This window comes from Felis catus, chromosome F2 (assembly GCF_018350175.1).
Source record: "Felis catus isolate Fca126 chromosome F2, F.catus_Fca126_mat1.0, whole genome shotgun sequence".
Taxonomy (NCBI): domain Eukaryota; kingdom Metazoa; phylum Chordata; class Mammalia; order Carnivora; family Felidae; genus Felis; species Felis catus.
Window position 1 is genome coordinate 71,813,215 of NC_058385.1, and position 14,458 is coordinate 71,827,672.

Consider the following 14,458-nt stretch of genomic DNA (forward strand, 5'->3'; position numbering starts at 1 on the left):
GAAGAAGTCTTCCAGGAAGAGGAAACCATAGAATATCTCAAATCTGGGATATTAGTATAAGATTTAAGGAACTGGCAGTTTGAATTTAATTAGATATAAACACATAGAAAATAGAAGGAAAAATAAAAAATGACAATGAGAAATAAAACAGAAACCCTACAGGAAAGGAAAAATAATTATGGTTTATTGATATCTGTGTAGAGTTTGCATAGTCATGATTGCGATGCCACCCTATTGGGAAGATAGGGATAGGACTTGTGTGTGGTATAGAGCAAAGGGGACCCTAAATCCTCATCTTCCCTGGTGCAAGTCCATGGATGGTGCCTACAACTGAGCAAGCTTATTAAGAGATGTCAGACACAAATGGCCACACGTTATATTATCCCAATCACAAGAAATATTTAGAATAGGCAAATCCACAGAGATCAGAAGTACATCAGTGGTTATGGTGGGGAGGTTCTTTGGGGGGTAATGAAAATTGTTTAGGGTGCCTGGGTGGCTCGGTCATTAAACATCTGACTTTGGCTCTGGCCATGATCTCATGATTCGTGAGTTTGAGTCCCACATCAGGTGATTTTGAGACCCGCTTCGGGTGAGCCCCTCTTCTCTCTCTCTTTCCTTCTGTCTCTCTCTGCCCCTCATGGGATTCTCTCTCTTCCCGACCCTCTCTCTACCCCTCACTCACTTGAACTCCCTCTCTCTCTTTCAAAAAGAAAAGAAAAGGAAAGAAGAAAGAAAAGAAAATGGTCTGAAACAGAGCATGGTGATGGCAGCACAATTCTGTAAACATACTAAAAACCACTGACCTGCACACTTTCCATGGGTGAACTATATGGTGTATTAATTATATCTCAAGAATGCCCTTTATACGAGAGATAAGAGGAAATTACCAAAACAAGCAATGAAACACACCAGCAATGGAGGAAAGTGGAGCTGGAAATGAGGTGGGATCTGAGGTTTAAAATAAAACTCAAATCTTTCAAAAAATTTTGCCTAATAGTTTTCTGAGGGGCACCTGACTGGTTCAGTCCCATGGTGAACATGGGACTCTTGATGTCAGGATGGTGAGTTCCAGACCTACGATGGGGGTAGAGATTACATTAAAAAACAAAATCTAAGGGAAGGAAGGAAGGAAGGAAGGAAGGAAGGAAGGAAGGAAGGAAGGAAGGAAGGAAGGAAGGAAGGGGAAACTCACGTAGAACAATTTGATTCTTGTTTATTTTTTTAAATATTTGTGAGAGAGAGAGCGAGCAAGCGAGTGCAGACACAAGGGGGGGAGGGGCAGAGAGAGAGAGAGAGAGAGAGAGAGAGAGAGAGAGAGAGACAGACAGACATAGAATCCAAAGCAGGCTCTAGGATCTGAGGAGGTCACAGCCTCAAGCCCACAAACACTGAGATCATGACCTGAGCTGAAATCAGACACTTAACCAACCGAGTCACCCAGACACCTTACAACAATTTGATTAAGTTACATGAATATATGGCTTCGATTAAAGAAAGCAAGCATTGGGGCACCTGGGTGGCACAGTCGGTTAAGCGTCCGACTTCAGCCAGGTCACGATCTCGCGGTCCGGGAGTTCGAGCCCTGCGTCAGGCTCTGGGCTGATGGCTAGGAGCCTGGAGCCTGTTTCCGATTCTGTGTCTCCCTCTCTCTCTGTCCCTCCCCCGTTCATGCTCTGTCTCTCTCTGTCCCAAAAATAAATAAACGTTGAAAAAAAAAATTAAAAAAAAAAAAAAAGAAAGCAAGCATAAGTATTAATGTAAGTCCATATGCCCTTACTGAAAGCTGGAAGATCGCCCCCATGTAGGGCTGAAAACCCTGTGGCGCTGGGTATGGTTTCTAGAGAATTCCTGCATGGGACTCAGCCTGGAGGCCTGGACGGCCCGCCACTGTCCTTGGTACAGCCAGCCGGGGCCTCAGGTAAGCATGGGGAGCCAGGGACCCCGGGTCCTGGAGGGGTGGCTGGACAGGGGGCGCAGGCAGGGGGATCCCTGCAGGAGGACAGGCCTGCAACCAGGTCCACAGCTTCTCCCAACCTCTCCAGGCCTTTCCTTCTTGGGCCCTCTATCCTTTGGAGAGCATCCCACTTCCCCTCCCCGAATCCTAGCTGCTGCTGCCCCCAGGCGGTCCCGGCAGGGTCCTCTTGCTCACAACCCGACCTCAGCACCAACTCCCCAGGTTCCCCCACTGCTACCCCTAGGAGAGCTCCCTAGGTGAGCTCCCTAGGCAAGCTTGAGCTGATGCGCCTCTGGGTGCCCCCTACAGGCCCGTCAGGGGGCCCAGTCGGCTCCCACTTCCCCAGGCCGCGGTCAATCTCCGGCACCCCTTCCTCTGTGGAAATATCAAATATTATCATTTAAGGCTGTTGTTGGCCCATTGCCAACAATATGTATGCTTCTCTTTGGCTTTAAGTTGGATAGAAAAGAAAAAAAAAAGACTACTGGCATAAAGATGAATATATTAATACTGTGTAGTAAGCCATTCTCTTAGACCTACAAGCTTCTTTCTTTCTTCTGATTTTAAAGTAAATTAGGCGTGCCTGAGTGACTCAATAGGTTAAGCATTCAACTCTTGGTCTCGGCTCAGGTCATGAGCTCATGGTTGGTGAGTTCGAGCCCAGCATCAGGCTCTGCACTGACAGTGCAGCGCCTCCTTGGGATTCTCTCTCTGCTCCTCCTACATGCTTGCGCTCTCTCTCTCTCTCAAAAATAAACAAATTAAAAAATAATAATAATAAAGTAAATTAAAACATTTTTGTGGGCCCCCGGGCACCTTGCTGATAGAGAAGCTGGCCCCTCACTTACCTCCTTTCCCAGGGGCTGAAGGCAAGGATGGCCCCCACAGGGCACTAGAGCCTGTGGTCACACTCCCCTGGACTGTGGTCATAAGCTCCTCGAGTCTCCCCTTTCCAGTGGGCTGTGAGTGCTAGTCCTAAAACACATGCACTTGTTCGCAGTGTCGCTGCCCTGCTCACAAACCTTCAGTGCTCCCGGGGCACCTGGGTGGCACAGTCGGTTAAGCGTCCGACTTCAGCCAGGTCACGATCTCGCGGTCCATGAGTTCGAGCCCCGCGTCGGGCTCTGGGCTGATGGCTCAGAGCCTGGAGCCTGTTTCCGATTCTGTGTTTCCCTCTCTCTCTGCCCCTCCCCCGTTCATGCTCTGTCTCTCTCTGTCCCAAAAATAAATTTTAAAAAAACGTTGAAAAAAAAAAAAAAAACCTTCAGTGCTCCCAGGCCTACCTCAGTAAGGTGCTCACACAAATGGCAAAGGCCATCAAAGACACAGGAACAAAATGCTACAGGGGGCCCAGAGGAGGGGGAAATAGAGGCTCACATTAGATGCTTCTACCCAGAAAACTCATGCGTACTAAGAGGAGGGAGAAGAGAAAGGAAATCTCTGTATTCTTCCCATGCCACCCCCATCTCTTCTCTCCCTCCCCCCACCCACCTGGGTCCCCACTACCTCAGAAAAGACAGCAAGGCCAGAACACCCAGGGTGACAGCTTATCAACATCTACCATGAGGTATGTACTTTACAAACATCAACATTGTTAGTCCTCATAACAGTCCACTAGAGGAAGTATTGTTATAGATAATAATTATCTCTATTTTATATAAATCTGGGTAAATTTCTACTTCACAGATGAGGCAACCAAGTAGCAGGGGGATTTAGTTCCCAAGGGAACACGTGTTCTAAAATTAAGAGAAGGGAGTCCTTGGCCCTGGAGCTCCTCCGGGTCCCATGCCCGCAGGAGGGAAATGATTTAAAGGGTATTTTGGGGGTGGTTTTGACCATCTGTGATTTCTACCCACCTTGCTGACTTCAGAACCCAGCCCTGGGAGAAATCTGCTCAGGGCTCCCCATTCCTCACGCTGCCGTTCGTGATTCAGTCCAGCTGACGGCATTCACCAAGGTCCCCACAGCTGTGTAGGACACCTGCCTCTTCACCCCTCCAGAAACGTATCGTCCCTGTTTGCAAGGGACACTAAGAGTGTGGTCAGAGAACTGGCCAGGAGAGGTGAGCTGGTGCCTGTCGACAGCTTGAACAGCACCCCACACTTTCTCCCCTTCTGCCTGGTGAGGAAGAAGCACAGATGTCACCTCTGGCTTGGGACACCGCCCTCATCCCCACAGAATTCTCCCTCATGAATGCGCTGGAGCCTGGCCCCCCCCCCGCCCCGCCCCCCCCCCCACCAGGTACTTTCAGGTGGTGCCTGTGGGTGGCAGATTGCCACGAAAAAGAGGTTCATGTGACTGAGAAAGCTGACACCCTCCGCCCAGACACACAGACCCCCGTCTGCCTGGCCAGGAGCATGCCACAGACACCCATCTTCCATGTAGGGGAAGGAGGAACCTATTTTTTTTCTTCCTCCTGTCCCCAGCTGTGTTAAGAAGTAATGATAATTTTAAACAACAATAATGTTGTTTAAGGGATCAAGTGCTTGCTGTGTGCCAGGACCACATTGGCAGCTCCTCGGTTAATCCTCAAAAGACCCTTGGGGGAAGACCCTGCCATTCTTCCCCTGAACACCCTCCCACCCTGGCTTTTCTAGATGGGGAAACTGAGGCTCCAAGAGTTACTGGCTTGCTCAGGGTCACTCACACCCAGCCAGTAAGTGGTGGAGGCAAAACTGGAACCCAGGACTGAGGCCTTAGCCACACTCAACCCTGCCTCCCTTGCTACCTGGCTCCACTCTGGACCTCTTCCCATGGAGGTGACCCAGAGCCAACCCATCCAGATCCAGGAGATGGTGGCAGGAGCCATGATAGGGGCCATCAGCGTGAGCCCCGGGCTGCCGGGGAAGGAGACAAGGAGCAGTGGGGTGACCCAAAACTCCACACTGACCGTACAGACACTCACGGCTCCCCCTCTCACCTGGGAGACTCTAACGGAGAAGAGAGGAGAGTCGGGTGGGCCAGCCAGGCAGGCTGGGCTCTCCTGGCTGAGGTCTATCTGTGGGCAGGGGCCCTCCAGGCTGGAGTAGGAATCAGGAGGCAGGAAAGGAAAACCCCAGGCTCTGACCAGCTGGAGGCCTCAGGCAAAGCCCCTCTGAAGAGTCCACTACTAGCCGTGAGTCCAGGGGCCCAGGGACTGGCTTAGGTTACGTCAGAGATTTCAACCCAGATGTTTTAGGGCCAGGAAAAACAACAGCCATGTGGCAGCTGCCGTACGTGAGGCAACAGGGCGTGCTGAAGACTGGGGCAAACCAGAGACATAGGCCTGCCTGATGCTGAGTGGTGGCTGCCAGGGCTATTGCCAGGCAGGAACGTGAGCTTGGTGGCACCGGTTTCTGTTTTCAATTTTTTTTTTGGCAGGGGGGCAGAGAGAGAGAACCCCAAGCAGGCTCCATGCTGTCAGGACAGAGGCCAACACAGGGGCTCAATCCTACAAACTGTGAGATCATGACCTGAGCTGAAATCAACGGTCAGATGTTTAACCAACTGAGCCACCCAGGTGCCCCTCAGTGGCACTATTTTTTAAGAGAAGCCAGAAATCAAGATTTTTATGTGAAACCTACCAATTTTATGTGAAAAATGCTGAACACCACACGAGCCACACAAACATAAGCCTCTTGTCCAGTTCAGCTTGTAGAGGCCACATGGTAGCCTCTGGTCTGGACATTTCTTTTTTAATGTTTATTTATTTTTGAGAGAGAGCACAAGCAGGGGAGGGGCAGAGAGGCGTGGAGAGAGAGAGAGAAAGATGCAGAATCTGAAGCAGGCTCCAGGCTCTGAGCTGTCAGCACAGAGCCCAACACGGGACTCGAACCCACGAACTGTGAGATCATGACCTGAGCCGAAGTCAGACATTTAACTGGCTGAGCCACCGAGGAGCCCCTGGACATTTTAAACCTTGTAGGAGACAGACGTATCACACTTCCCTCAGCTTCTCTACTTTTCCAACCACCCCCAAGTGACCTTAAACAAGCAGTCCCCAGGCCTAGGCCGCCACACCAGGGGAGAGACCCTCCCAAGCCCCACCGCTTCTCGCACCCTGCCCCTACGCGCCCTTGCAGGAAACTGAGGGCTCTGAAGCCCTTGTTCCTCAGGGAGCCGCAAAGCCAGAAGAAGGAGAGCCTGTATGTGGTGACAGGCCATGGAGAACACGCGGAACACCCTTCTTCAGAGCCTCAGCAACACAGAGGGAGCGAGACAGCTGGCCTTCCTTGGGCCGGGCCATGCGAAGGTGCAGGGTGTGCCTTGGGGCTGCCGACAGCCACCGAAGAGCTCCCCTTCCAGCCCAACTCCTGCCAAACGGCTGCCCCACTAAGACTCGCCCCCTCTAAACACGAATGGGCTTCCCAGGTGCTTGTGTTATGGTTCTCAACTCTGATAAAGGTTAGAGTCACCTAGAAAGCTGTTTTGGTTTTTATTTGAAAATGCCAGTGCCCAACACTGCCCCTGCCAAGTCTGTTTTTTAAGTTATTTACTTATTTTGAGAAAGAAAGCACGTGTTGGGGGGGAGGGGCAGAGAGCGAGGGAGAGAGACGATCCCAAGCAGGCTCTGAGCTATCCACACAGTGCCCAACGGAGGGCTCCACGCAGGGCTCGATCCCACAATCCGTAAGATAATGACCTGAGCCGAAATCAAGAGTCTGATGCTCGACTGCTGAGCCACCCAGGTGCCCCCCTCCCAATTCTAGTTTAACTGGACTGGAAGAGGATCCACTTGCTCGGATTTTTAGAACTCCCTCAGGTGATTCTATGTGCTGCTGGCATTGCTACCACAGTCTAGGGGGTTTACATCAGCTCTGGAACCAGGGGTACCTAGGTATGAATCCCAGCCCTGCCCCTGGCTAGCCGTGTGGCCTTGAGCCAGTCACCTGACCCTCCGAGTTTGCTGGCTCCAGCCCAAGAGGTTGGGCTGCAGAACCAGGGTAAGATTAAATTAGGCAACAGTGTGAGGAAGGTGCCTGAGCCACTCTAAGGCCCAGATCTGCTCCTCACCAACGCAGTCCTTAGCTCATTTAGTACCTGTGGGCCTCAGATCCCCACTGTGACACAGGAAGCGTGGGTCCCACACTAGCATCCTGGGGCTCTGGGACTCTCATCTCCCACAAATGAAGCGAGACTCAGCATCACAGTCAGCCTCACCTCTCATGGGCCACAGGAATGCAGGTGAGCAGGGGTCACAGATCGGTCCACCTCCAGCTGCCGTTGCTAAGTACTTTTTAGAAGCTAGAACACAGTACAAAATGTTCTCTATAAATTTTTCTCATCCACTCCTCCTGATGATTCCATAACATTAAGTACCATAGATCAGGTTTTTGGGGTACAGAACCCATAGCTCCAAGAGGTTAAACTGCTTGCTCGGGAGCACACAGCCAGCAAGTGCTGGGGCTAAAATCCAGACCTGGGCCTACCTGGTTCCAACATCCACGTGCTTAAAAGCTAGTTACACTGCAGCACTGCCTCTGAACACAGCAGATGGCTGGCCTTCTAATCAAGGGGTGAGATGTTAAAACACGCAGCCTTGCTCCACTTGGCAGTTGTGGGAAAGACAGGGGACAATGTAAGGGGAGGTGGGAGCAGCTGGGGAGCAGGGAACCACCTTGGGATTAAATATTTGCGGTTGATCTCTCACTACAGGTGACTCCAGGTGTGCCATGGGACTAGGGTCAGTGTAGCGTTTCCAACCTTCCCAGTTTGCCTGAGACTAGGACTTCCCTGGGACCCAGGACTTTCCGTGGGAAAACCAGGACAGTTAGTCACCCTAGTGGTAAGTGATGGGGATCCTGAAATGACAGTGGCTCTCAACCAGAAAAGGAGTCCTCTCTTAGGTCAAAGTCCAGATAGGAGCCTAAGGGCTACAGTGGCAGACAGTGGTGATCAGAGACCTGGCTCTTTCTGTTTTGTCCCTCTGCCACCTCGGTGTATGGCTGTCACCTCCTGGTCCAAGATGGCTGCTCCAGCTCCACGTATCACGTCCACGTTGCAGCCAGGAGGGAGAAAAGGACCAGCACACACCGCCTCCATTTACATCCCACTGGCCAGAACCTGGCCACACGGCCTCGTCTAGCTGTGGGGGAGCTGGATTCACAGTCCTTATTCAGGCCAGCCACATGCCAGGGAACAGGAGGCATTCTCTTACTGTTGTTTTCAATCTGCACTTTCCCTGTGGGAGGAGGGCGGGAATGCTGACACCAGGGGCACCACGTCAGGAGTCCCAGCTTGCGGGGGGCCTCCACCTCCCAGGGCTCTCCCGAGCCACGTCACTCTCCACCTCCCAGGGACAGGGGAGGTCTCAGAGCATTTGGAGGTGATCCAACCGCAGGGCCGCAGGACTCCAGTTCAGCAGTTCCCAAAGCCAGCACTCCAAACTCTGGACAGTGCTTAACGACACCAAGTGAAACCCATTTCTTTACTGGGGGAAGTTTTTATCATGCCAATGCGTGTTGCTTTGACCCCAGAATGCCTTGGGTTTTTTTCTGGAAATATCTTGTGTGCAACATACTTTGCTGTCCTGACTGGGCCTGAGGGTCCCCCATCCCATGCTGTGGGATCTTCCTCTCCCCTCCAACCTCTAAAGCCCCTACGCTGATGATCAAGAGAGACCACGGCAGTCCCTCCTCCCTATCCCCTGTTCCTGCTGCCCCTAACCACCTTCCTGCAGGTTCTCAAATCCCGCGTGGACCTGAGGTCCTATTCTCCCTGCCCCCCTCCTAGATCCAGGGTCAGAGCCACGTGGTCAGAGAGAAGACAGAGACCATCCTTCAGGGCACCATCTCGGCCTACAGGGTGCTTCAGCTAGTAATCAAAGAGAACTGCTGGGGTAAGTGGAGGCTGGAGGTCAGGAGCAGAGACACGAGTCTCCCTCTGGGAGAGCAGGCAGAGGGGCAGGAGGAGGGAGAGGGAGACCATTTCCCAGGAGCCTGAGCACTCAGCCAGCCAGGTCCACATTCTGGCAGCTGCTGCAAGGATGCGACGTGCAGAGAGAGGCAGCCCTGAGGTCAGCTGTCAAGGAGGGCTTACTCTCCAGTCCGTGTCCCACTCGGCCCCAGGGTTTGGGGACAAGGGGGGAGCTGCACTTGATGGGAGGAAGGTTTGTGTCATCTAATTAGCACAAAGAATTTTGCAGACTGGTGGTCCTGCCGATCCCTGGCCCAGGGGTGACTGGTGGGAGGAGGGAGTTTTGCTCTCCCATCAGTGCTGCAGCCCAGAGAGGGGCTGGGGACTGAGCCCAGGGCAGGACAGCTCGGGTGCTCAGATCTGGCCTGCTGAATCTGAGGGTTGGCTTTAGCTGGGGGAGGAAGATTTGGCCACCCGCACCCTCTTGAAAAAAGCATGAGCTTAAGAGTCCAGTGCACTGAGGTTTGAATGATGGCTTTGCTGTCTGCCACCTGTATGGCCCTGGAGACGTTACGAAACATCTCCAGCTTCAGCATCCTCGTCTATAAAGGGGCTCAGGCTGCTACCCACAGAGTACTGTGAGGCCACAGGAGGAAAGCTGTGAGGTCCCTGGCTCTATGGCCAGTACACCGTAGGACCCCATAACTGCTGTCTGTCTTCCTCTCGGGCACTTTCTCTTTTGCCCTACCTGTGCTCCCACACAGCTATTCTGTACCTGCCTGAAGGAAAGCTCGGTCAGGGCTTTCCTGTCTGTGGAGGTGAGTAGCCCTGCCCGGGGCCTGGAACCCAAGCAGAAGTCATCCCTTCCCACAGACAATGCCCTGACACCGCTCTTGGGAGTCCCTTCCCCACCACCATGTAGTCACCCCATGTCACTCGGGGCAGGGAGGTCCATCTTCTAGGGCCCATGAAGCATGGGCCCTGAGCAGGGGTGAGTGGGAGGGGAGTGAGGGGAAGAAGAGTGAGGTAGGGGAAATAGGGAAATAAGGACAGGACCCATGACTGCCACCCCATATGTGGTGGGTACTCAGTAAATGCTGGAGGGGAGGGGGGAGGGGAGAGGGGAGAGGGGAGAGGGGAGAGGGGAGAGGGGAGGAGAGGAAGAAATGAGAAGGAGGCAGATGAAAGAATGCTGTGCTCTGCATCAGGCGGAAGCTTCATCAGGACAGGACTGTGACACCAGGACATCCTGGTTAGGCTGAAGGATCTAGTCGGGCTGGCCCTGGGCAGGGAGCCGGGGCACAGAAACCAGTGGGGGCCTATAGTCTCTCTCCACAGGCCCTGGGTGAGGAGCCCAATTTCCAGGGCCCGCGAAGGCAGGTGGGTGCCCAGCTGCAGGACCCGGCCACGCTGACTCCAGAGCTGCGGCACCTGCTGTGAGGTGCCCTCCAAGAGCTGCTCACAGCCCCCCAGGCCCTGCAGGAGCTCAAGGACATGGTAAGGGACCCATAGGCCAGACCAGGGCCTGGGGACTGGGGTCCAGGAAAGAGGGGAGGCACAGGGGAACGAGAGGCAGGAGTGGGACACGTTCTGGGTCTCAGCAGCACCTAACTATGGATGGCATGGTGAGGCTGGCCCTGGGGTGACCAGGCACAGCCCTGTGCCCGCTATTGTGTCAGACACTCCCTGAACATTTGCTCACTAAAACCGAAAGGAGGGACCTGGTTCAGCACTGCTGGCATCAGAACCCAGGCTCATTCCATCCTCACTGGCGTCAGAGGGGACACAGTGCCAGTAGATGGGGCACAGGAGCCTGGGTGGTGGGGTGCGGGGTCAGGGAGCAGAGAGGGAGACCTGCAGCCTGTCTCTCCCTGCTCCCCCTTGCCCCTGCCCTACAGCTGGAACAGGCCCTGGACACTGGGGTGCTGGGACAGCTCGGTGGCCCTGGGGGCTTCATTCTAAGTACTCTCTGGAACCCCTCAGGCAGACTGTTGGCCTTGAAAGGCAGAGCCATCCTCTGCATTCTTGGAGCTCTCCTGGGTAAGAGGGATATACAAGGGGCTGGGGTGGGAGAAGAGTCCAGAGGGAAGGCCTCCCAAGGCCCCTGCCCAGCAGCCCTTGTGTTCCCGGTCCACACTCTCCAAGCGGGCCTTCTGCTGTTCACCCTTGCTCTAGACGGTCCCAGGCCATTCCCACTTGCGTCTGATTCTGTGTCCAAGCCCTGCCAAAAGTCAGCATGGAAAAGCACAGCCCCCATTTCCTGATTTTGCTTGTGCATTAAGTGAGGGTAAGTGGCACTCACCTCGCAGGACACTCCAGCCCTTCCTTCAGCGATGATTTACTGAGCACCCAGTGTGTGTCAACAAGGCACTAGGAAATCTCCACTCTCCTCTTTCAGTCTGTAACAGAGACAGACATCACACCAATACAGACAGGGAATTGCCAACGGCATGAGAGTGTCTAGCAGGGGCCCTGCTCCAACCCAGAACGGAGGCAAGGCTCACGGGAGGAGCCAGGAACAGGATCCCCACGCTGGTGGCCAGTGGTGTCGACAGAAGTACTGGGGCAGGCAGGACAAGGGGATTGAAGACTGGAACGGGCTATTCAATTGTCACCTTGGGAAGTTGGGATCTTCGCTTCCCAGAATTCCCTTCCCTGTATAGCTCTGGGTGAGAATCCTCCAAAAGAGGAACCAGCATGAGATTTGGGGGATGGTAGTGCAGCGGCAGCCATTCATCTCTGAAGGCTCCATGATGGACAGGTGCCGAAGTGCCCAGCAGATTCCCAGTGCTTCCTCCCAACTGCCAGTGCTGCTGACCAGCAAGGCCTTGGCCCTGTCACCACACACAGAGAGGCCTCAGACCCATAGGCCTCCATCAGCTCTCCCTTGATAGTCCCCTTACCACTGGCCTTCACGGCTTTCCACCTTGCTTCCTCCACTCCAACCACAGAACTCTCTGTGCTGGTGTTACTTGAACAATTCAGACCAGCTTCTGCCTCAGGACCTTTGCACTGCACATTCCCTCTAGCTGGTATACTCCTCCCCCAAGATATTCATGAGGCTGATCGAGTTTATTGTTTATCATTGGTCTCCCCCTGCCAGAAATGTAAGTGCCACAAAGGCAAAAGTTATTGCCTGTATTACCCAGGCTTGGATCTATCAAACACATGTCTACACATCATAGGTGCCCAACATCCATTAGTTCCCTCCCCCTGCATGGATGCTCCATGGGCCTAGAAGGATGCTGTTTGCCAAGATTGGGCTTCATGTTTGGAAAGGCCAACCTGGGTTCTCGTCCTAGTTCCTTCCCGGACAGGATGAGGAACCACCATTATCCTGGCTAGTAACCACCTCACAAAGCCCTGTGTAAGGTGAAGCCCGCCATATACCCTTCATGGATCGTGTTTTAGGGAAACTGAGGGGGTGGAAGGGGTGGCAACTTACTCAAGACCACTCAGCACTTCCAGGGAAGGCTCAGTTCCCACCTTCTTGAACCTTCTAGGGAAGGATGGCCCCGAAGCTACCTAATGGGACTTCTCTCCACTTTAGGGTTCCAGCATCCCAGCCTTTCCTGGGCTTCCAGGGCCCACGAGGAGAGACACAGCATGACTCTGACGCTCGGTGGCCCTCAACTATCTCTCAACAGTGCTGAGTGACACCCAACATTGCCTGCTGGCCCAGGCCCTGGGCAGAGGGATGGTACCCCAGCAAATGAAGCTGGTGAGAGCCTCCAGGATGCTTTATCAGCCCTCACTCACAGAAGGAGCACTCCCTGGCTCTTACTCCTCAGCACCCAGGCCTGTGCAGCCTCTGCTGGGTGGGCCACATTCAGTCATGCACGGGTTTATTCATGGATTATGCTGAGCCCACCCCTGTGCCACCAGGCCCAATGCTGGGGCTGAGAATACAAAGGTGAAAGAGGTTCGACCCCTTGCAGTTGGGTTAAGGGACTGTGCAAACCAGCAACAAGAGACAGTGCCTGCTTCCGCGCAAACAGGTGGCTATGGCAACACCAACCACAGGGCTCGGGGGCATTTCTCAGGCAGTTCATGACTGCATGGATGAAAAGCCAGGGGAGCAGTATCCAGGCAGAACAGCACCGGCAGTGGCTGGGAGCCACCGGGCAGTGTTGGAAACCGATGACTCCAGCCAGGGCAGGAAAGGCAGTGTCGGGGGTACACTACCTGGGCCCCCAATTTTGCCAAACCTCAGCTATGGTGGGGGATGCGGGAGCACTGGCCCCAGGCTCCCACCCTCAGGGTGGGTTCCACTGACGCGGGACCCGGGAGACCTGTCTGTCCGTTCCGGATGCTTCCTTGCAGGTGGTGTGCATCTTAGAGCCCAACTTTAATCCGATGGAGGAAACAACCTCCTCCCTCCCACCGGAAGTCCTCTCATCCCTACAGAATGCAGCCCTCTCCCTGAGCCTGGTGGAGAGCTGTGGACTGGAGATGCAGGGGCCCAGCCACTAACTCATTTGGGAGCCTGACCTGGTGCCACACCGGTCTCTATGGGTCCCTCGCAGGGCCGCAGATGCCGGCCGACCCCGCCGTGTAGGCCAATGCCGGAGAAGGGTGCCACGGCCTCCCCCAGGGTACCGGTCGCTCTGGGCCACAGCGGACTATGAGGCCCCACCAGGACTGGCTCACGCACTCCCCTTCCACCCCTTTCAGGACTGGTCTGCAGACATTAGTCACCCAGACCCGGGGGCGCAGGGACGCCGGTTAGTTTAGGGTCTCACCTTGGGCTGGGCCTGGGCCCTATCCACGAGCCCACCATGAGAGGCAGTAGACGCTGGATCCAGAACAGCCAGTCTCCATCCACGGCCCCACCTCAAACAGCTGTGTAGCTCTGGGCAAGTTACTCCCCTCCCTGAGCCGCCTCCTCCAACATCAGCCCCTCCGAAACGGGGAGAAGAATCCCCAGCTCTGGACCGTAGCGAAGACTTAAAAGTTGTACATAAGAGTGCTCACAACGGGGCTTGGCTGTCGGCTCTTACTGTGTGAGGCGGTATTGGTAACAATCGTCTCGCTGTTCTGAAAGAAGCTGCCGGACTCTTCCCCAGCTGAACGAAGGGCTCGGCCTTCGCTGTCCTCCCGCCTGCTTTCCCCTCCTGCCCGGGGGGGGGGGGGGGGGGGGGGGGGGGGGGGGGGGAGATGGGAGCACGTCCCACTCCGGGCCTGCGCGCTGCGGCGGAAGTCGTCCGCGGAACCGGACGCTTGGGCCCCTTCCCGCAACCTTGCGTCTGGCTGTGGAAAGCTGCGGGGCCACTGCCAGCATCGCCGCAGAGCAGCACCCGCACCCGTTTCACAGCAGGAAGTATCTCTGGTAAAACTCTCATTAGCCAACATGGCGGAGGCGTGTGTGCGCTGTGAAGGAGGGCGCATGCGTGTGCGTGCACGTGTGTGGGTCCGTGCGTGTGCGTGCAGGGCGCGCGCAGGACGTGGGAAAGGGGCAGGGCAAGAACCTGAGCACGTGTGTCAGCCGCAGGTCTTCGAGCCCCGGCTCCGTTTTCTTTACCTTAGCGGAGCTTCCCAAGCCGGAAACAAACCCCGTGCCGGGTGCCCTGGTTTTGCCCAGTCCGGGCAGTCACTGTATATGTTCATTTCCACTGATAAAACTTACCTAACAATCAAAACAATGGCCCTTGTAAAAATAAAAGAAAC

The 14,458-nt window shown here is 54.6% G+C and overlaps 1 long non-coding RNA gene across 17 annotated transcripts in view; it reads right to left on the minus strand.

Annotated features, from left to right (window-relative positions):
- The window catches only part of LOC111558539, a 160,773-nt gene extending 146,868 nt beyond the window's left edge, over positions 1-13,905 (minus strand). For all 17 annotated transcript variants that reach the window (XR_006592220.1, XR_006592224.1, XR_006592223.1 and 14 more), the window contains exons 1-3: positions 13,534-13,905; positions 11,094-11,190; positions 7,097-7,180 (exon numbers count right to left, since the gene is read on the minus strand). This is a non-coding gene — a long non-coding RNA (uncharacterized LOC111558539). The remainder of the gene's footprint in view (positions 1-7,096; positions 7,181-11,093; positions 11,191-13,533) is intronic.
- Positions 13,906-14,458: the final 553 nt, after the last annotated feature.